We start from the raw sequence: 9,523 nt of genomic DNA on the forward strand, positions 1-9,523 counted from the left end.
TTGGTTGCACCTTTAAACTTTGTGTGTTTGCTTCGTATTGATGATTCATTTGTGACTTCTTGGTGAAGTAAAACCCTAATTATGGTTATCTTTCCATGTGGGCACACCTAACCCTAATTTCATATGGATCACCACCATTCATTTGTGCATGATTCATTGGCTTGTTCATGCTCCATTCAAAGCCATCTGTTCTTGGTTCATCTCGAGGATTCATTTATTGGATTGAGTTCATTTTAAGTCATTGCATGTCCATCTATTGCATGATGATATCTTTTGGTCCAAATCCCATTCTCATGGTATCATTAGTCCCACTTAGCCCATCCATGATCATTTCATCTGATCACTCATTGCTATTCTTATTTAGTCCACTCATGTTTGTCCATATGTCCATTAACCTTTCATTCAAGTCCAATTCCATATTAGTCCTTGGATTCATTGGTCATTAGTCTATGATCTTTGGTCATTCAAGTTTACTTCATTGCATTCTCCATGTCACGATGATTTACCTATTAGTCTTTGGTCCATTGAAATTTGTTTCAAGCATGTCATTCATTCATTCATTTCCCATTCAAGTTTGCCAATTGTCTTAGGTCTTAGTTCTTAAACTTGTTTCATTGGATTTCTATACTATTCATTTCCATTGGTCCATTCAATTCAAGTCTTGTACAATTCATTACCATTCAATCAAGTTCACAATCATTTTCATCCATACAATTCAAACCATACAATATCATTCAAATTTAAAACAAATATCATTTACATTCATAATTTGTTTATTTCATTACAAGAATGTCCATAACATGCAAAAAATGCAAATTTGGCGAAAAACTACAACAATTGACTTTTGGCTAAAAGTTGACTTTTTGGTCAACCGGTTGAACGAAGTCAACTGACCCTCCCTTGACCCCCTAAGACCTATTTCCATCCATGCTTGCCCGTGATTTCTTCTTTACCAAGTAACTTGGTCCATGTCCATGTCCATGACTAAGACCAACTAGGTCAGACAAGCAAATGAATCTGCAAATGGATCAGGTCATGAACATGCAGCTTGGCAGCCAGACCAAGCAATAACCATGCTAAACCTTGCCATTGAGTAAGATTGCAACAAACCACCATCACCAAATTCCACACCACTCATGTTTGCAACATTAAAGCCATGAACAACCATGCCTCACCTACAAGAATAACCATGCCTACACTATCCAAAACCCTGTAGTCATGCATACCAAGTCAGATGCCAAAACCTGAACTTGAAACAAACACCTTGCCTGCGTCACAAATGAACATGCAATAAAACCAATTGGATAACATGCCAAGCCACAAAACATGAAAATTAGACATGCAGAAACATGATGCAAACAGGCCTGCACTAAGTTCATCATACCTTCCAACCATGAACCTGCAGCAGTCCAGTCCTATGCCAAACAATGAACTCATGCAACACAAACCTCACAAACCTTGCATCATACTTGCATCAGACCCTGCAAACAACATACTTGTAGCATACCAAGCAATGAGCAAAACACACTAGCAAATTCAACAACAACCAATTCATGAACACACGAGTTAAACATAAAAAATTCACAACAAATTCAACTCAACATCACAAGCTATCATTAACTAACCCTATCACTAACTAAAAATTCCACATCACCAACTGAACACTAACTAACCATGCCAACTGTAATGCATCAAAGTCAGCAACAAAACTCATAACAAAATCTAACTCTTTGCCTCGATTTTAGAAATTGCTACAAACTTCTCCAACTGAATTCTCCAATCCCCAGCCATCTTAACAACCTATATAAATGAATCATCACCTCAATCAGGGACTAACAATCATTCTACCAGAGTTCAATAATTGAATCACATTCTCTCACAAATCAGAAAAATTGATTTAACTCTCTCAACCACCTTTCATCGCAGGGCTTTGTCTTCCCTGAATCTCTGAATCACTCACCCTGAGTTCCTCAACACGTCTCATTCATCTTCGTCAGAGAACCTCCGTTCATCTTCACCAGAACCTCACATTTAGCTCCATCCAATCGAATGTTTTCTCAAACTTGAGAATTCATAAGGGAGAACAAAGAGGAAGGGGGATTCGAAGCAGAAAAGACAAAGAGAGGGAAGGAAGAACTCACCTGAGGCATTTTTCGGTCATCTTCTCCGAAGAGGTAGCCTTTAATCTTCACCTTTTCTTCAATTTCTAGTTACCATGATGTAGGCCATGACTAGAGGAATCAAAGCCCTAAGGTCTTGGGGCTTAATTCCTCATATTTGCCATTTAATTAAACTCTAAGTACCTAGAGTTCTTGACCTACTCTTCTTCGATTCAAGCTCCTTAGTGAGAATATACAGAATCCACTTCCATATTCTTGAGCAGAGTTGCAATGCGCTTTTGATGATGTTTGGGATTTCATTTTCTGGCACCACCGCTGCCAGAGGCAACCTCCGACGCGGTGATGGTCAACCTGAGTTGCTTTGAACATTTCCTTCAATGCTTGGCATGTTTTTTAACACTTTGAATTACATTTCACTTTGAATCTTGTTTCCTGAAGTGTTCAATTACCTTGCATTACCTTGGCTTCATTCATTGGACCTCTGCTTGTCCGGGCCTTGTGCTAATTGTTGAGCATCATCTCTGTTCTATTCACATACCCCCTGGCTGTATGTGTATAATGAGTGGGCTCCTATTATTGGGCCAACCCTGAAACTTATTTTTTGCACCCTTTGTTGTATTTCTGGCCTCCATGTTTTACTCATTTTAACATGATTCTTGCCATATTATTTTCCCCCACTATTTTTCACCATATTTCCCCATTTATTTTTACTATATCTTGACATCTTTTTTCATCATAAAATCTTGATTAATTTTACATTGATTGTGTTAATTTCCATTAGAGATTTTGGCGAGTTTTTTAAATTTATTTTGACGTGGTGTTAATCTTGAGTTTAATGAACATGTAGAATGCCATGACTAATTGATCCACATGTGAACATGTTTAGATTAGGTTTTAATGGACTATTCTTAATCACTTTACATGCTAACTTTCAATTGTTGATTTTGGTCCATTTATACATGATTGATTTAATTGCCATGTTAATTGCCTTGTGATTATGACGTACATGCTTAACTTACATCTTAATTAGGTTAAAAATGTGACTTGGTTTGATAATCCATGTTAAATTCCATTTTGCTAACTTGATTCATGTATTCCATGTTTAGATGATTTGTGAGCCTTAGGTTAATTCTATTTATTTGTCCATTGGTTTATGGTTATCTTGTAAATTGAAAATGCCACTTCAATTTGTTTGGTGTATGCCTTGTGTATGTCACTTCTTTCACCATGATCATGTGATGAATCTTGGATATTTGTCCATGTGGAATCCATTTACTTTTGATTGATAAATTCCATTGAATATGTATACTTTGATGCATTGTTTTCATTTACCTTTAATCCATAATAACTCCATTTGCCTTGTGTGTTTACTTGAACCATGTGACTTCAAGTTCAATCCAAGTTATATTCCTATTATCATAGTTGCTTATAGTTTTCCTTGTTTTGTTTGTTTACATATGATGGCACCACGCCACTTGATTGTTTTAAGCATGGTACTTGGATTGTAACTTGTATGGTTTTCACTCCCTTTCTTTGTATTGTTTGGTACCATTCCCCCATTATGGGTCATATGTCCCCTTCCCATGAAAGCGTAATAGTTTAGGTTTATCTTTCTTTTAATGCTTTCAATGCATGCTAACTAAAAAATATAAAATCAAACAATAAAAAGACATTTTTCAAAGACAAAAAGAGCACTTGATCCAACATCAACTATTTTCCAAATCAAACTCACTTCAAGGCAATGCGAGTGCTTGATCCAACCTCAAGTATCTCTTCATCATTATTCATTCCATTCTCTCATACCATCTCTTCTCAACCCATGTCTATCTCAACCTCTATTTTTCATACACACTTTTTCATAGTAAATTCTAAACGCTTGGTCCAAGGTAAAGTGCATTTTCAAAACCTTTTCACAATAAATTGGAATGCAAAAGTGGGGTGTACGTACTTATGCGCAACACTTAAGTACTTGGGTTATTAGTCGTACCTAGCTTGTGGACGGATGCTTGGCTTCCATTAAAAACACTTAAAATTAAAACGAGTTCAATCCGGTGCTCTGAGAGAGAAAAAAGTGGTTAGGATGCCACTGTCTTCTCAACTCCTGAGTATTCTGATTGTTTACCGTACTTAGCCAAGGGTTAGATACTTGTCTCCCTCTAGGTACCAATGATTAAACTTGCCAAACTATTTCACAAACAAAACTCTTTTGGATGAAAAAGAGTGGTTATGATGCAATTGTACTCTAAACTCCCAAGCATTCAAATTGTTGGCTGTATCTAGCTTATGATCTGATACTTGTATTCATACTAAAATATACCATAGCCAATCAAATCCATTTTCTGCCTTAGGGCTATCAAAATATTTCTTTTCAGAAAGAGCATGTTACTTCCGTTCTACCGTGAACAAAGCTTAAGCCTCCCATGCGTGAGCACACAAGTAATGTTTAACTACTAGAATGCTATCCAAGCACATCTATTCTACCGCAAACAAACAAACACTTAAGCCTCCCATGACGTGAGCATACAAGCAAAGTTAACTGCTAGAATGCGAACATTAACACTGTCCACTAAAAACAAACAAACAAATACTCCATTTTATGATCGGAACTACAGAGTTCTGACTTCCTTATTGCAGGAATGAGGATATGTAGGCACAAGGGTTTGAAACCTTGGCGAACACACTAATTTAAAACTTATTTTCTCATCTCATTTCCCATTAGCAAGTAACATTCAGATAATAACATTCATACGCATGATACAAACATAGTGGTTCCCATCGAGTATGATGGACGTGAGGGGTGCTAATACCTTCCCCTTGCATAATCGACTATGGAATCTGCTCTTGGTTGCGAAGACCATTCTATTGGGGTTTTATCACTATTTTACATTTCCTTTGGAATAAATAAAATCCGGTGGCGACTATGTATTTTTTGCGGCGCGACAAACATGCTTGAATTTCCAAATTTACATGAGCATAACATTACAATTCATTTTCAAAATGAGCATTTTTTCTTATAAATAAGAACTTGACATCAAGAGAGCTTACACAATGGGATGATTGATCACTCCAAAGGGAAAATCTCTCAAAGATTCAGCGAATCTGAGGCAATCACTTCGAGATTCAACAAATCTCTCTGAGATCAGCCAGACAGGGGGAAAATTACTTCAAGGCTCATATTGGGGCAGGCCACCTCAAGATCACGAGAAGTCAAGCACTCCCCAAGATGTTTAATCAGGGGGATACAATTTCAAGACACCAGGGAAGTTCAAATTAAGATCTTTTGACAACAAAGATGCTTTATAACTTGTGACTAAGAAAATTCATGCAGATACCCAACAGATTGTGGCAGAGGTAGTCTATGAAGCTACGAGCTCTCTCCATGTTTCAAATCAAGTGCAAAGGCGTGATAAAAACTGTTGAGCCTGTAGTAGGTTTCAGAGAATCATGTCTTTATGACTCTTATCGTAGCCCTAAAGCTCCCACCTCCTGCCATATGAGCATCTGATTAACCATTGCAAGATCATCATCATGCATTAATCATGTCGCTTCACTCATACATATCATTCATCTAGCATAACATGAAGCCTTGTAAATAAGAAAAACTAAAGTCCAACCTTGTTGGCATCTCTCATAAAGCCCAATTTTTGCTTGGCATCCCACAAAGCCCAACAACAGGCACTTTACATATAATAATCACCATTACATGACATTGGCTCTCTGAAAATGTGTAGCATATCCATTAAGATGGAACATTACGCCATAAAAATTCAAACATGCATACAAAGCATAAGCCAAACTTGGTACCTCACACAACAACACCTTGTTTTTTAAAACACTTTTCTCTGCTGTCATATTTTCCAAACACTCGTCCGTGTTGACCTTAAACTTTGTTGTATTAATTTTTCAATGCTCATCCATGTTGGTACCATATTTTCCAAATACTCGTTTTTAGTGCACATATTTGATTTTTAACACTCGTCTGTTTTGATAGTTCCTTTTCAGTACTCATCCGTACTAATTTCTAATATCCGCTCATGTTGACCTTACTTGTATTGACTTCCAACACTTGTTTGTGTAAATCATTTTCCAACACTCGACCGTGCTGACATGGATCCCCTAACAGGTATTACACCAATCCTTAGCAGACAAACCTATAAAAGTCTACCCGCCATTCCATATTCCTAATACACTTAACTTTCTCACATTACAACCTTTCTCAATGGGAACTTTTTCATATATATTGGTATTTAATCCTCTTCTACCTTGAATATCCAAAAAGCTTTCGTAATTCGTGCATTCAGGTTCAAGATGATTAAATAAGGGAAACTGTCATACCCTAAATTTGTCCTTCCCTTTTTCACTTTTCATCTAACCTTTAGCTTGAGATTCATCTGCACTCATTCATGGCTCATACATATGCATCATTCATTCATGTTATCACTTTATAATAATTATCATAGATTCAAAACTTGTGGTTATTTATACCTAACAAAAGTTAGGGTTTTCTAGAGGATCAAGCCCAATGATTATGGTAATGCTCATCATTTGGAGTCAATGGGGGTGAAACCATAATGTCTTGATCCTTGGGACCTTGGTTTTACGGAGGTTGCATTTGATATGGAATCAAAGGGGCGAAACCCAAGTTTCTTGACCTTTGGGATCTTGACTCATGGAGATTGCAATCATGGTATTCACCTATGCATAAAAACCTAATTCATTGGAAGCTGGTTCTTGATCACCATGTCATGCATCATCAATCATCAAGTTTGCTTTGTTCTTAAGAATTATTCATCAAGATTGGCCATTGATCTACAAGCTTACATGATTGAGGATTTATCTGATCCGAGGCCTTGTTCAAACATATATGTCATGTGCGTTCTATTTGGCTATTAAAGTCCATTGATCTTAGGCATATGGTTCATTCAAGTCCATAGATCCATGCTTCATAAGTCTATTGGTTCATGATCCTCTCAATGCAAAGTCCTCATTCTAAGGGGAATGTTTCATTAAAATATCCAAGTCAATTGAATCAAGTCCTTGTTTAATTCATTGCTTCATACTCCATGGTGTACTTTTGGTCCATTGGTTCTTGTTCCATTATGCTTCATAGTCCACTATTTTAAGTCTCTTGGTGCATTCATTGGTCCTTATTTCTTAGTGTATCCTTGGACCATTTGTTTCTTGATTCATCATGTGTACCTAGTCCATTTGTTTTAGTCCATTAGCTCATGTATTATCATGCATTCATAATCCTTTTGATTCAAGTGTTTTAAAGATTTTGGTTCATTCAAGCTATGACCTAAACGTGGATTTTGGGGATAGGTTCAATTTTGAAGTAGAACATGGTTTCATTCAATCATAGATATCATTTATATTCAAATAATCATCCATTCATTCCATTGTCATTTGCATCATTCATACAAAATAAAATACAAAAAAAATACAAGTTTTTGCAAAAAGTTGACTTTGGGTCAACTGTTGACTTTTTGGTCAACTAGTTAACCAAAGTCAACTAACATATTTTTTTCATCTCCTAAACCCTAATACTAATTATATCTTCATCCTTTCCCTTCCATGAGATTCTATGATCATTTTCTTCATGAATAAGAAAGCTACTTTTTGCGTCAAGTTTGGTCATGCCTTGAATGCTCTTGCCAAACCTTTGCCTTGCCTTGCAACCATGTTCAATAGCCAACAACCCTGCATCATTTACTATCCAATCAATCAATAAACAAATTTCAAGCATACACATACATAATACAACATTTTAAGCATACCTTATGTGTCGCATCCGCGAAAAACAACCGGTGGGCTAAAACAAAACAACACAGAGCCGCCACCGTGCGTTATTTATCCCAAAAGAGGGAAAGGAAATGCTCGAAGTAAACCTGGAAAAGACATGGTCTCGCGACCAAAGAGAATGGGATCGGGAGTCGGTTATGCGAAGGGAAGGTATTAGCACCCCTACGCATCCGTCGTATTCGACGGGATCCACGCTCAGAAAGATAGGAGAAGGTTGCTAAAACAAACACCACACACACACACTGAAAACAACACAGGTGGGGGAAGAGAGGAAAGGGCTCGCTAGGATATCGCATCCTATGCCTACGTATCTCATCTGGAATGAGAATCAGAGCTACCGTAGTTCGGCTCACGCACGCCGAAACAAAACACACACACAGACGCTGAGACATCAAAGCAAACACACAAACAGGCAAACATGGAAACCGAATGCCAATCGCTGGACTTACATCAGACTCCGAACCAAACAAACCCACACTGGAAACCAAATGCCACTTGCTGGACTTATATCGGACTCCAAGCACACAACAACAGGATACGGAATAACAAGTTACTAAGGAGTCTGGCACTTGAGCCTAGCAACTGTCAAGCAAACACACACAAAAAGAAAAAAAAGGGTGCCCGGAGAGATCTCGTACGATCTCCTGCCTACGTACCTCATCTGGTATGAGGATCAGGGCAACGTAGTTCCCCTGAACAGGGGAGAAACTTTCTCCTAACCAGAGACTGGGAAATGACAAACTAGAAGGGAGACTGACTCGAGCCTAATAGTTATCATGTATTCCACAATGGTCCTAGGTTGAGTTTTCTATCTAACTTGCACAAGCAGCAAGCTAATCCTAAACAGGCAAAGCAAAGCATACAAGCAAAACAAAGTAAACATACACACAATTAGCACACACTATATACAGACAAAGTGGGCTCACACAAGGGTTAGGCTGCAAAAGCAAGCCAACTGTATCAGGTGATGTTAGCTCTTAACCCTAACATTGAGAGTTAGGGTAAAGCAAATGAAATAGGAAGAGAGAGGTGTACCTCACAGCTCTTATCCCTGGCCAGGGAGAGCTTCAGACAAAGGAAGTGTGGGTTCAGAAAGTTGGAACCCTTCTACACTTATGACTGACTCAACATAGATCTTGGGTTAATATCCACAATGCATCAACATCAGTTGTGTGAGCAAAGGGATGACTCCACTGAATAGCAGGAGATGGATTGCACATCTCTTTTATCTGCCAATTGCCTTATCAAAGGTCTTTTCCTGCTTGGGGACAAAGATAAACAATCACAAGCATTGCCTCTTAAGGAGGACTTCAGACAGGTGCCTGACCAAATAACAGGCCAGGTCTTCCAGACTACATGGAGTCAGTGGGCTATACCTCAATTGGTTAAGCAACCAAGCAACAGCAAAAGCAAGTTCAAAAGAACTATAGCAACTAATGTACCTGAAAACAATCTAACTTAGTCAGTTTACCAGTCACAAAGTCAAACAGACAATTACAAGTCAACAGTTAACTATACACAAGCAATGCATCAAGCAAAGCACAAGCTCAACTCAATGGAGCTAAAGCAACCTACAAAACCAATCAATGTTAATCAACATC

At 37.9% G+C, this 9,523-nt stretch overlaps 1 long non-coding RNA gene across 1 annotated transcript; it reads right to left on the minus strand.

Annotated features, from left to right (window-relative positions):
* Positions 1 to 739: 739 nt before the first annotated feature.
* Positions 740 to 2,521, minus strand: LOC127076013 (uncharacterized). The gene is made up of 2 exons (XR_007786739.1): positions 1,674 to 2,521; positions 740 to 1,481 (listed from the first exon to the last, which is right to left on the minus strand). It is a non-coding gene; the product is annotated as an uncharacterized LOC127076013 (long non-coding RNA).
* Positions 2,522 to 9,523: the final 7,002 nt, after the last annotated feature.

This window comes from Lathyrus oleraceus, chromosome 4, assembly GCF_024323335.1.
Source record: "Lathyrus oleraceus cultivar Zhongwan6 chromosome 4, CAAS_Psat_ZW6_1.0, whole genome shotgun sequence".
Classification (NCBI taxonomy): Eukaryota; Viridiplantae; Streptophyta; class Magnoliopsida; order Fabales; family Fabaceae; genus Lathyrus; species Lathyrus oleraceus.